General features: G+C 34.3%; 1 protein-coding gene across 1 annotated transcript in view; it reads left to right on the forward strand.

Annotated features, from left to right (window-relative positions):
- The window catches only part of LOC122795685 (coiled-coil domain-containing protein 166-like), a 1,310,434-nt gene that overhangs the window by 745,657 nt on the left and 550,356 nt on the right, over window positions 1–14,421 (forward strand). The gene's annotated exons all lie outside the window — the stretch shown is intronic.

Here is a 14,421-nt window from a genome sequence, read left to right on the forward strand (position 1 = left end):
TCAGACAAGTTAAGCTCTTTTGTCTGCTGGACATTACTCTTGATGCATATACAGCATCAAATCATATGTTGTTTTGAATTAGAACAGTGATTATACATTGCTAACCACACTGTTTAAATATTGGGACATAGAACAAATAGACTGGTGATCCACATTTTACTTGTATTAATACATATAGCTTGTGGACACTGAAACATGCATATTAAGATACACACAGAATGGGTACTGATTAGTATTTCTGTTTATGGTTGCACAGCTGTGGTCACAATTTTGAAATAATCTGTTACAAGTTATGACATGCTTATGATGCTTTGTTACTATACTGTAACATGGCCAGCTATTTCTTTTTATTTCTTTAAATCATTAATGAGGTGCTTAGAATGTTTTATGAGGTAATGAATTAAAGGAATGTATGTGCTGACTTAGCTTGAAGTACTGTGATGCTGCTTATACATTAGCAGGTTGCTGTTGGATAAAATTGTTAGATTTTTGTGATACAATAAAGACGTTTTCATGCATAATACATTTTGCTAACAGCAAAATCATTTTAAGTAAACCATTTAATTATGTTGTGAAATAATAAAGACATTTTTTGCATAATGCGTTCTGCTATCATTTATACGTTCTCTAATATCAGCTAGAGAACAGTAATACCCTGATATAGACAACATGATTATTACCTTTGTTTTACTTGGTTACATATATCTTTTTGAGAAATTAACAGTTAATGATCTGGTAAAGACTGCCAGGTTGGGTTACTTTTGAAACAATACAGAAACTGTCTGGGCAAGGTCCTGGGCAGTTAAAGTAATTTGTTGCTCTTTTTTCTTTTTTGGTTGTTTCAGTGTTGCAATGCATCCTTTTGTGGATTTGCAATAATTGTTTCATGATTTGTAATAATTTTCCCCTTTTTCATTATTTTTCATTCTGTGATGCTTCACCTCCAGTGTAATTCTTTGTGGAATGGCCTCTAACCTCTGATGTCATATCAGGCATTTCAGTAAGGCTGTCAGTTCAGTGCATGAAGGTGATTCTGAGGACTGGGGTGTTTTTTCCCTAGACATAGCAGTGATGACCAAATTGCTTGTTTAACTTCTGATGCTGGAGTTCTAAATCATTACAAGGATGACCCTTATTTGAAGTTCATATGACAGTGATATTGATGTTGATAAAGCTGTGTGGCTTCTTCCATACTGTACTGAAATGTATTTGGGAAATCACGAATACTATGGGTTCTGCTAGAATATGATGAATTTCTTTTGCTACTGATTACTATATAAAATCGTTTTTTTTTTTTTTTTTTATATACTGGTGAATGCATTACTTTCATTTTGTGAACACACTATCATTGTTGATTCACAACGGTGCCCTGTTGCTTTTGGAAATGTTTTGAGTGGCAGCAGTATGTGTATGAGTAAAGTGTTTCTGTTTGGTATGTAGGGGAGAAGTTCGTGAATTTTATGGATCTGTTTGAAAACTGGCTATGGCTATGAAATTAGAAATAAGCACTACAATGATCCTCACAGAAACTGTGTCTTTCACATTGTTACACACACACACACACACACACACACACACACACACACACACACACACACACACACACACAAACACACACATACACACAGATATGAGCACATGAACAACACACACAAACACAGTTGCTGTTTGGCAAGGGAGTGAAGTTTGGTGTATTATTTAAATTTTTCTGTATGTAATATGAATTTTTTCATTTCTTAATACAAATATAGTACGAAACTGTAGACAGGTAGTATTACAGTTTATGATGGAATGAAGGCTTATTCCTGAAACAATTTGGGGTGTGATAAAGGGTAGAATGATGATAGTGCTGGGAGTAGATCACAGAGATAGATTGTGATGTTCACATCAGAATCATGTATGAAGTATGCTGCAAAATTGTGTCCACATGTGTGAGTGATAACGGTGAGGGATAGTTTGAAGTATTCTGGACAGTTGAGAGTTTTACATAGCACAACTGACATATTTTGGCTTAGACATCGAAGATTGTATATAAATGATAACTATTTCCACAGAAACAAAACACGCAATTCATGCCATTTTTTAAAAATGAACTGCACATTCCAAAATGGTGGACAGCCTGTAAACACACTAGCTGTGCAGCTTCTCAACTCTTAATGTTTATCTGACCTTTTACTGGCTCATCATTCAAAGAAAACACCTTAAAAGATTAAGGCTCGAGAAAAGAATACAAATATAAATTACCTCCACTGATATTTTTGGCAGAAAAATCAATTTTGCACAAAAACCTTACTTACTGGATGCTGAACTGTGAACCGCGTGGTGTGGACACTTCCAGACATTGAGGCCTAAACAAAAAGAAACAACAGAGGAGGAGAACTGTGTAACTTGGAATTAGCAAATTGAACTACATCCTGTAACTTCAAGCAGTTACTTCTGCAACTGAAATGGCTAATCAATCAGACCAAATGGAAACACTAACCACTAAGACCAAACTGTGTCTTATAACTACTCCAGAAAAGGACACCTCTTCCAAAAGGCAAAAAAACTATTAAGCCACAGCAAGATGCCATGAAGTTAGCCCTTAGATCGAAACAGGATCAGTCTCTAACAATTGAAGACCTTAAGATGGCATTGCAATCTCTGCAAGCTGAAATCCAGGGATTTTCACATAAATTAGCCTTGTTCGAATCTAATTTGGACCAAATAATGCTCTGACTTGAACAGAATGAAGCAAAATCAATGGACAATGAAATTAAAATAAAAGAACTTAAACAAAACTTGCAGGCTAGTGAGAACACTATCAAAGGTCTACATAAAAAAATGCTAGATCTTGAAGCCAAAAGCCGACGTAACATCATACTGAGAGGAATCCCTGAGTCCTTTGAAAATGCTCAACTTACTACAATAATCAAAGAAGTCTTAAACACACTACTAGATAACAAAGATCTTCTTAATGAAATAACCGTAGAAAGAGCCCACAGATCTCTCGGGCATTCTCAAGTAGCTGAAACCCCAAGGCAAATGTATGTCATACTTTTGAACTCAGCACATGTCCAAACCATACTTGCTGCCTTCAAAGCAAAAAAGAATATTACCTGGAGAGGCCATAAAATTAGTATACTATAAGATCTCCCACTAGAAATTAGGCAGAAGTGCCAAAAACTCAGTAAATACTGTGCTTATTTAGTTGAAAATAAAATTTGTTTCCAGATGAAATACCCTGCAACTTTAATCTTTCATCATAGAGATACTAAAATCTTAATTGAAAACCCCGAGGAGGCTAAATCCACTTTCATGTGTATTTTTAGAGTTAATCCTGCATGATTTAACTCACCTTGTGAATCGCTGAGTTAATGATAAGCAATCAAAGAGGTTTTCTCCATTTGTATGCTTTCATCGCTTTATTTTAATGAAATAAGTTGTTTTTAAAATCTAGTGGTTGTTAGCGTCTCGATGTTCTATTTCCCAGAAGGCTTTCAGATTTACGAGGAAATTCTGAACTGTTACCCTTTCACCTAAACAACGTCATTTCTAAGTAACTTTCTGCACCTGTGGCCTCATTGGGAATAGCCACCTGATACAAACACATCTGAAACACCAACGCTAGTGATTCAAAGTCTGGGAACTTTTGTTTTTTTTTTCTTTATTTCCTTTCCTTTTGGAATCAAACTTCAAGTTCTCAGAAACTAAAAGAGAAGAGAAAGAAGAAGCTCGAACTCGCCCTCACAAACTGGAAGATAAAGAGCCTCTCAAAAGCCTTATTGTTGCAACCAGTAACAGACTGTGGTATTATTACCTTTTTTCTTTACTTTGCTGGACTTGCTTTAAATAAGCAGGACGTTTAGTGGTGCAGCTTTATCTTAGTTTTGTCAAGAGTACTTCTGCAATTGCTAAAGTAATATGGTGGCAGACTTCTTCTTTTTATAGTAGATTGTCTAAAAGTAATATTAGGTATGAAATTCAAACAGTGCCTACTATTTTCTCTTGTACACTTGTAGTGCTTTACCTGCAACATTTTGAAACTACTGAAATTAACTGCTACAGCCACTGCTATAGAGCACTTATCTTTAGCAATGCACAAGCAGTATGTCCTGCACCTAATTCCTCTGTTGGTTTGATAACTTTAAATAAGAATGGTTATGCTTATTTTGTACTTGATGTAACAGGATGTTAAATACCCTTTAACTTCTGATATACCAATGGTTTCACTCTTGATTTTACATCATTACTTTCTAAAGAGACTTAAAGTGATTCAAAGAAACTCACATTACGTTGTATACAAAATTGACTGACTATTTGGGCTTAACACCCTTGATAGAGTAATACATATACAAAGTTAATCAATAACACTATAAGTAGGAATGCTATTTGTACTGTCTGTAAAAGCTTTGTCATTGCTGTGTTGTACTTCTTCTGCCAGAATTATCTTTATCTTTGTTTGGTTTAACTAGGATATTTTTTGTCCTTATCAAGATTTGAACATTCTAACTGCTGGTATTACAAACTATCCCTTTGTTTTTGTTTTTCTTTTTCCAGCAAGACATTTATGTTGATATTACTATTGTTAAACTATGAGGTCAGATACAAATTTCCTTTAATTGCTACTAATTAAGAGGAGAAGCTTTGCACAGTCTATAGCTGTTTGTCTGCGTTTGGATCAAGTTAGGTAGTTTTATCATCCCTCTGCTACTCACTTCTCTCACCTTAGGTCAAATTCTAACTACTTCCCACTATGCAATAAACATATCCACATCTTTACAAAGGGATGGGTGGTTAGGCACCTACATAGGTTTTAGGAGCTTAGAAGTCACCTCATTTAAATTAACTTCTAACTTAACAGCTTTAAATATGCACATTCAATCTTACATATATCATTCAACAACATTCTTAAAAACAAATCTAGATTGTGATAATGATTACAATAGATTCATGGAATATAAAGGGGCTATCAGATAAAAAATAAACCTAATTATGCATCTCACATTCCAAAATAAATCTAATATAACTTTTCTACAAGAGACTCATATGACCAGTGAGCTTTGGAATAATGAAAGAAATAGGAAATGGGTGAAACAAATAATTGCTGTTGAATATAACTCATCTAGGGGAGTAGCAATTATAATTAATAATTCTTATCAAGGAGAAATCACCTCCACCAAAAGTGACCCTAGTGGAAGATGGTTCTATTTACCAGTAACTACCATACCCTAAATAAACCTTTACTCTTTAACGTTTATAGCCCCTGTACAAGTCAACATCTTTTATCTATGATATATTTAATATCCTAGCAAATTATTGAAATCATCTGTACATTACAATAGGGGATTGGAACGGGTTGTTCAGCCCAGACAAGGATAGGTCACATAAAGAGACTAGGCAATCTCAACATACTACTCTAGCACTAGAAGAATTACAAAACACCTTTGATTTAATGGACCCTTATATAAACTTCTAACATGATAACTTAATACCTAGATTCACTTTTTTTTTTCAGCCACACATAAAACCTGGGCAAGAATTGACACCTTTCTAATTTCCCAAATTTTCACTTCTTATAGACTAAAATACAAGGGCTTCCCTAGATCTATATCTGATCATTCCAAAATCAATATCTCCATTGACCTCTCAACTTCTAACCAGAGATCTTCTTACTTCAACAATTGGACCCTAAATCCTAATATCATTTAAATAGAAGAAGTAATACAGGAAATAGAAGAAGTAATACAGGACATAAATGCTGTCCTAGCCCAACTGGACAATGATCTTATCTCTACTCAAATCCCCTGTGATGTGCAATGGGCTGCTGCTAAATTGGTCATAAGAGGTCTCATTATCCAAAAATCCTTCTGGTATAAGAAAAAAACATAATAATCTTAAATCCAGACTGGAGACCCAAATTAAAGATATTGTATTAGAACTCCTGCATAAGTGCTCAAAGGATTTAGAAGAAACAATGACCAATTTGCAAAAGCAATTGCACAATCTCTATCTAAAAAACATCTCATTTGTAGAGATGAGATCAATATACCAATACTCAGAGTAAGCACAAATTCCCTCAAAAATCCTTGCCAGATTAATCAATATCAAAAATAGACCTCCCAGGATTAATGAAATCAAGTACAAAGGATTGTTAAAACATAAAGACCAAGACATTATAGACACATTTGAGGATATTTACAAAAACTTGCATAATCTACCAAACTCTCCCTCTACAGACACATTTTAAGAGTTTATGCATAAGCTAAAATTCCCACAATTTAGTGACTACCAAAAGAACTCCTTAAAATCACCCCTGCGTTTAGAAGAAGTTAAAACTGCAATTAATAAATTTAGACTAGGTAAATCCCCTGGCAAAGATGGATACATGGCAGAATTCTACAAAAAATTCTCTGAAACTGTCTCTAAAATTTTGTTAAAAATATTTAACTACATAATTCAATATAGCATAACTGATAGATATTTAAATAACTCAAAAAAACATTCTAATTCTTAAACCAAATGCTGACCCTCTAGATTCAGCTAGCTATAGACCAATTGTACTCATCAATACGGACTTTAAGATTCTAGCCCACATTATTGCAAACAAACTGAAAAATATACTCCCTTCCATAATCTCGCATGAACAAATGGGTTTTATGCAGAATAGACAAACATGTGATAACACTCTTCTGTTAGATACCATTATAAGACTTCTAGGTAACGATAGGCATCCTAGATATGTCCTTACTGCTGATGCAAGCAAAGCATTTGACAGAGTAAACCTAAACTTCTTATTTAATGTTTTGCCCTCTTTTGGAATCCCACAAGAATTCATAAAAATAAAGTGCTCTACCAAAAAGCCTCCACTACCATTCAAATTAATAAACTCAAATCCAACCCTATCCCTATTTTTAATGGCACAAGACAAGGATGCCCCCTTTCTCCCTACCTTTTTAATCTTTAATTAGAACCACTGCTGTTTTATATATATATATATATATATATATATATATATATATATATATATATATATATATATATCCCAAAAAACCTTCCATCATATACCTAAAATTTTAAATATAAAACTTTTATATTCTGTTTGCTGATTATTTAAATTTATATTTTGAACTTCCTAACACCAATCTCCCAAAAGTACTTAATTTGTTAGACTCATATTCTGATATATCCAATTACAGAATAAATCCAAATAAATCATATATATATTCCCTTTAAATCCTCTAGGCCATAAAGAATCCTACTTCCCTGTTAGCGAGTTTAAACCCAAATACCAGATAAAATACTTATGCATAATCTATGCTCCTAACTTTAATGAGATAATTTAGAACAATTTGTTACACTTATGGTCAAACACTGAAAATGATATCAACAGATGGAGAAATATTAATATGTCCTTACTGTCAAATGCTAGTGTGGTCAAAATAAATGTCTTACATAGAATTCTCTTTCAGCTATATGCTACTCTTTCAATCATTCCACAAAAATTCTTCACAATGTAGAAAAAGCCATATCTAAATTATTGTGGCACCCTAAATCTGTTAGAATCAAATATGCCAAACTTTCCTTAACAATGGATAAAGGAGGCTTGGGGTTGCCAGACTTTAAACTTTGCTATAATATAATCACCTCTAGCAGACAGATCCAAATAGTCAATTATGATCCTAACCTGAGTTGCTGGGCACCCCATTGGATTAAAATCTGGTATAATCAACTTAAATCCCTTGATATAAATCCCAAATCTCTCCCTTTTCTAAATTTAAATAAAAAAGACTCCTTCACTAAGAAACTACACCCACTGATCAAATATATGATACTAACTCTGCAAAATTTATTCAGATCTATACTACTTTCCAATGTCCTTGTTCTCATACAACCGCTCCATCTAAATCCCAACCTGTTAATTAACAGCCAACAAATAAATTTAACAAACTTCCCTCTAATAAAAGACTTCACAGTTTAGGAACTATACATATGGCAGGACACTAATATAGCAGAACTAAGACAGAAACTTGAACTTTGAAAGAAATATGTTAACATTTTTAGACTGCTCCTTTATCTATTAAAAAACTAAGTTATCTTCTACTAATATTAACTACCAGGATATTATTTCAGCTATTCTAATATGTAAAAACTTAGCAACTAAGAATAAAATGATCTCCAGGACATACAAACTAATAATAAGCATAAAATCTCAAAATTCCCTCCTATTCTCAACCTATTGGCAGGAAAAAAAGTCAGCTGATTTCATATGAAAATAAAAAAATGGCTATTGAAAATACAATCAAGTGTATTCCCTTCAAGTGTTTGTTATACATCCAAATCATGATTAACAGCAACGCTTACTATACGCCATCAATTCTTAATAAATTCAATCCCAAATATTCAGCATACTGCCCAAATCAAATAGCAGACACTTTGCACATTTTCTGGAGCTGTAAGAGAGCCCACAACCTATGGTGTTCTGTAAGAGTAAGATTAGAAAAGATAGGAAATGAAAAATCCATCTTTTCATGGGAAACAACTATTTTCCATATTACTACAACCAGTCTTCCCCAAATCTTAAAACACATTCTCATCACTATGTGTGCCCTTATTAAATTCTACATCACCAAAAACTGGATTGATAAATCCTTGTTTCCATGGGAAGATTTTTCTAATCTAGCTATTAAATAGATATCCTCCCATAAATTAGCATACACTGCTACAAAACAAAAGCAATACTACCATAAATACTGGGGATACTTGCTGGACGTAATTCTTAAGAATTAAAATCTGATATCACACCAGCCTATTCTGATAAACTCCGATACTAACTTGTCACAACAATAACTTAAACTATTCCTTTCATTATCTCAACATATAAGTATTTCTATAATATATCTAGATGTAACAAAGAGTTTGCATACTTCGCCCACACATCTCAATATCATATGCTCCTTCTTTCATTTTCTTGTTCTAGTTATGAAAACTTAAGCTTACATGTGACTTCTATTGTATGTAGTGTATATAGTTCTAGGCTCAGTGTTAATTTTTCTTTTCTGTAAATACTTGTCATTTTTCTGTTTTCAACGTAACCTAATTATTGTTGTATACATTTGTATTAACTGTAGTGTTCTCTTTCCTAGTGATGTTTGCACTGCTAAAATCTAAATAAAAAGTTTTTTTTTTTGGAAAAAAAAAATGAACTGCAAAAAGCATGAGGCTACCACCAGCAATACAGCACACAGATAACCTATTTCACCACTCTACAACTGTAATGGTAACTCCTTTAAAAGTACAGCTGTGTAAAATAGTAAAGCACTCAGTGCAATACTAATTAGATTAAAAACTGAATGTAACTGTATTTACATTGTTTTTATCCTGTCATAGTTGATACTCAGGAAAAAAAAAAACATAACAGCAAGTCTCTGAAAAAAGCATGACACGTTTCAGTATTTCCAGCTCTACTCTAGCAGTTACCTAATATGATATCATGTCGGGGTGGAGTTTCACAGAAAAATACGTTTCAGAATGCCAACAGAAGCTGTGCTTTGACAGTTTTGGCTAGAAAATAAATAATTCTACAAAAGAAAACACACATAACAGCACTACAGTAATTAATGTTGCTATTGCGATACATGTAAAACAAAACCAGAACACTTAAAAAAAAAAGTACCATAAATCACTTTAAATGATGTCACCGCAGTCAATTTTCTGATTTGTTCGTGGATGTCTGAATTTTAAAAGCATATGCAGCACTTGCTAATGCCTAATGACAATAATGTTTTTTTTTTTGCTTCTCTCTCCAATATTTTCCACATGAGCAGCAATTAAAAAAGCGATTAATTTACTGCTAGCCTGAGTATGCATGAAATTTCGCTGAGATTGTTAAACAGGGGCAACTCAAGTAAACAACAAAACTGTAAACTGTAACAAGAAGGATTTCAGAATGAAGATGAAGTACAGAGTTTGCCATTATTTGCACTTAGAATTGCAAATGATGTACTGGGTCTCCTTAGTGTAAGAACTGAAATCCAGTTATTGTTTGACTGAGGCTAGTGCTATATCACCACAAAAAACTAGATTAATTTACTTTATCTTGGTGTTTACTGTGTTTAAATTCAAGATATCCCAAACTTTGCATATAAACCTAAGTTCTCACATTATACTTAAGCATCATTTAAATTATCTTTAATCTTTTCACTTTTATATCATTTTTTGTGAAAAAGTGTGATGTGTGTGTAATTTCCCTATTTCTGTCATTTTGAGAAAAGTAGTTTGCTAACAAGAATGCAGCAAAAAGTATATTTCAATTTTATTGCTACCATTTCAGTATAGATGCTTTTTATATACCCTCTTCTTAAGTTTTTGCAGTATGCCAACCATCAAATATACGAGAAATCTCATAACACACAAAACTATGTTTACTTGCCCGATACTTAATGGGCAGTAAGGAGATGTATGGAAAAGGAAAAGAGCTGATAACCCCACTTAGAAAAATTGGTAACAGAAACTATAGGAACACTTCCACTGGTGACAGGCATTTAAGAAGAGTGACGCTATAATAAACAAGCAAATGACGGATGATCTAGAAAAATAAGGCATAAAGAGAAAGGTAGACATTAGGTAGAAAAGTTACTAATCAGATAAGTAAACAGGAAAAAAACATGCATGTAACACAGAGAAGGTGTAGCCATGCATACAGATAACATACATGATGCAAAATATTCTAAAAATGAAAAATAAAGCAATATCCTAATAATTTTAAGATAATTATCATGTGAATGTTTGCTCGTCAAGGTAAAGCTTACTGTAATCATACTGTATATCTGTTTTTGTAGGCTTACATGGAGGGCTGCATGCTGGAAATGTCATGCTAAGCAGACAAATATACGTATATGTTTCGGTTTCAGAGGCACCGTAATATAAATGTCACAATATAGTGAAAATCTTAAATACATTTCCAACTGTGCACCATATTTCTGACTAACAGAAACAGGATGCTGTCTTATGTTTTTTTCTTTTTTTTTGTACTGATGATGTGATCACAACTGCTTTAAATTTTTAAAATACATTTTACAAACTCAGAACACCCAATTTTGTTGCTGCAAGATGTACAGTAGATATAAAAAGTTTACACACTCCTGTTAAAATGCCAGGGTTTTGTGATATAAAAAAATGAGACCACAATAAATCATTTCAAAACTTTTCCAACCTTTAAGGTGACCTATAACCTGTAGAATTCAATTGAAAAACAAACAAATCTGTTAGAGGAAAACATATAAAAAATAAAAAGCATACGTTAAGCTGGTTGCATAAGTGTGCACACCCTTAAACTAATACTTTGCTGAAGCACCTTTTGATTTAATTACATCATTCAGTCTTCTTGGATAAGAGTCTATCAGCATGGCACATCTTGACTTGGCAATATTTGCCCACTCTTCCTTGCAAAAGCACTCCAAATCTGTCAGATTGCGAGGGTATCTCTTGTGCACAGCCCTCTTTAGGTCACCCCACAGATTTTCTATTGGATTTAGGTCTGGGACATTCCAAAACTTTTATTTTCTTCTGATGAAGCCATTCTTTTGTTGATTTGGATATATGCTTGGGGTCATTGTCGTGTTAAAAGGTGAGATTCCTCTTCATTTTCAGCTTTCTAGCAGATGCCTGAAGGTTTTGGGCCAAATGTGACTGGTATTTGGGGGAATACGAAAAGACCGACAAGTATTCAGCGAAATCCATTTCTGCGATTCACTGAAATCTTGTTGGGTAAACAAGTACTTGCCCTGCAATGCAACAAAACTAATTTTACCTAAACCAAATCCACACCACCTGATGTGGGGGGCTCTCCCCCCACACACCCCCTAACTAAATACACCAACTCCAAGATTGCACTACAGTGGAGAAAAGGGCAAAACTGTGTAGTTGGCCAACTACATCTTTGTCCTGTAAGAATTCAGCGAATCGCGGAAATGGATTTCACTGAATACATATCGGTCTTTTCATATACGATGTTACAGCCTTTCGATGCCATAATATAGACCTGGTATTTGGAACTGTTCATAATTCCCTTCACCTTAACTAAAGCCCCAGTTTCAGCTGAAGAAAAGCAACCCCAAAGCATGATACTGCCACCACCATGCTTCACCATGCGGATGGTGTTCTTTTGGTGATGCAAAGTGCTGTTTTTGCGCCAAACGTACCTTTTGGAATTGTGGCCAGAAAGTTCAACCTTGGTCTCATTAGACCATAACACATTTTCTCACATGCTTTTGGGAGACTTGATGTATTGTTTTGCAAATTTTAGCCAGGCCTGGATGTTTTTCTGTGTAAGAAAAAGCTTCCGTCTTGCAACTCTACCCCATAGCCCAGACATATGGAGAATACAGGAGATTGTTGTCACATGTAGTACACAAGCAGTACTTGCCAGAAATTCCTGCATGTCCTTTAGAGTTCCTGTAGGTCTCTTGGCAGCCTCCCTGACCAGTTTTCTTCTTTTCATCAGCTTTGGAGGGACGTCCAGTTCTTTGCAACATCACTGTTGACCCATATTTTCTCCACTTTTTGATGACTGTCTTCACTGTGTTCTGTTCCATGATATATCCAATGCTGTGGACATTTTTTGTACCCTTCTCCTGACTGATACCTTTCAACAATGAAATCCTTTTGATGCTTTGTAAGCTCTCTGCGAACCATGGCTTTTGCTGTAGCAGGCAACTGAGTAAATGTCAGGAAAATCCTACTAGGACAGCTGAACTGTATTTGAGGTTAATCAGAGTCTATTTAATTGATGGCAGGTGTGTACCCAAGAAGACTGAATGCTGTAATTAAATTAAAAGGTGCTTCAACAAAGTATTAGTTTAAGGGTGTGCACACACATGCAACCAGCTTATTGTATGTTTTTTTTATTTTTTATATTTTCCCCCTAACAGATTTGTTTGTTTTTCAATTGAATTGTACAAGTTATAGGTCACCTTAAAGGCTGGAAAAGTTTTGAAATGATTTATTGTGGTCTCATTTTTTATATCACAAAAACCTGGCATTTTAACAGGGCTGTGTAAACTTTTTATATCCACTGTAAGTGGGAAGTGTAATGTGTTTGGAAGTTTCTAATGCTTTGGATATGCTCTGTTACTTGTAGTGCAGCATAGCAGCTGATAGCCTCAGGACTGTATTTGGAACCCAGGAGATGAAATTAAGCAACTCACATGTTCTTACTCATAAATTAGTTTCTGATAGAGAAAACTCGCTAAATATAATTCTCATCATCTCTCATTGTACTCTGTCTTTATTCTTCTTCATACACTCCTTGAATTCTGCCAAGTGGTTCTACTTAATTTCTTCTTATTCCTCACCACCTCACATTTTCCATCCTCTCCTTCTGTTTGTGCCCTCACCCTCTAGCATGATTCCCACCTTATTCTTTCTTCTGTTCTCTCATTTCTCCCTTCCATTTCCCAGATTCTGTGAAGAGGCCATTGGCAATGATGCCAGTGAACCAAACATTAAAGTTAAACATGGCTCATTGCGTATCTTATGCTACCTGCAAATATCACTGCAAATATCACATCATCCACAAGAGAAGAACCCATATTCATTTTTGACATGTATTTCTAACTTTACAGTGCTATTGATTAGAACAGGAAGTGCCCAAGTTTGCAAAAGAAAACACACATGATATGTTATATCAGAATTTCCATTAAGGAGCATTTTTTTCAAGTGGGCAGAGGAAGCAGTGGTGTGGTTTGCCTTTTTATTGGCCAACTGTTTTTTTTTTTTTTTTAACTAATATCAATCCCTGGTTCCATTAAAACAATAGAATGTACTTACTTATAAACAAATATGCTGAATAGCTTATTAAAAGTGACCAGTCAGTTATCGTTTTCCTTTGCCGGTTATGCACAGAAATAGTGCTGGTGCTGTGAAAAAGTGACTGTCTCTCTGTTGTAGTTGTCTAATGACTAAATAAATGAGAGAACAGATCAAGGGGTATTTAAAAGTGAATAGTACTGTATAAAAGGCTGTATCATACAGTCAGGTGTTTTTAATGCTGTACTACCTTCACAGAACATGACTAGATATGCCATAAAATATTTTTTTTGGAGTTAAGTGAGGCTTAAGGCTTATCTAGCCACCTTCTATGAAACTGGTAAAGTTTAAAAAACACATGATCATGGTAAGAAGCACTTTATACAGAACTATAAATTGTAGAATACTCCTCCAGATCTGTTGCTGAAAGGGCAACAGTATGGTTGTGCTGTTAAGAAACATCAGTGGAAAGAAAATGACAACAAAATATTTAAAATGAAAGCCTAATGTAGTACTGCAACGGTCAGCATGACAGCTTTATTGCTGACTGCACTAAAGAACAACAATAAACCTGCCATGCTTATTGCAGTGGTAGTGTCAATAAATTTAATTTGGTGTGGAGCCGTTCTGCTG

This window comes from Protopterus annectens, chromosome 2.part2 (assembly GCF_019279795.1).
Source record: "Protopterus annectens isolate FY-2018-M chromosome 2.part2, PAN1.0, whole genome shotgun sequence".
NCBI lineage: Eukaryota > Metazoa > Chordata > Ceratodontiformes > Protopteridae > Protopterus > Protopterus annectens.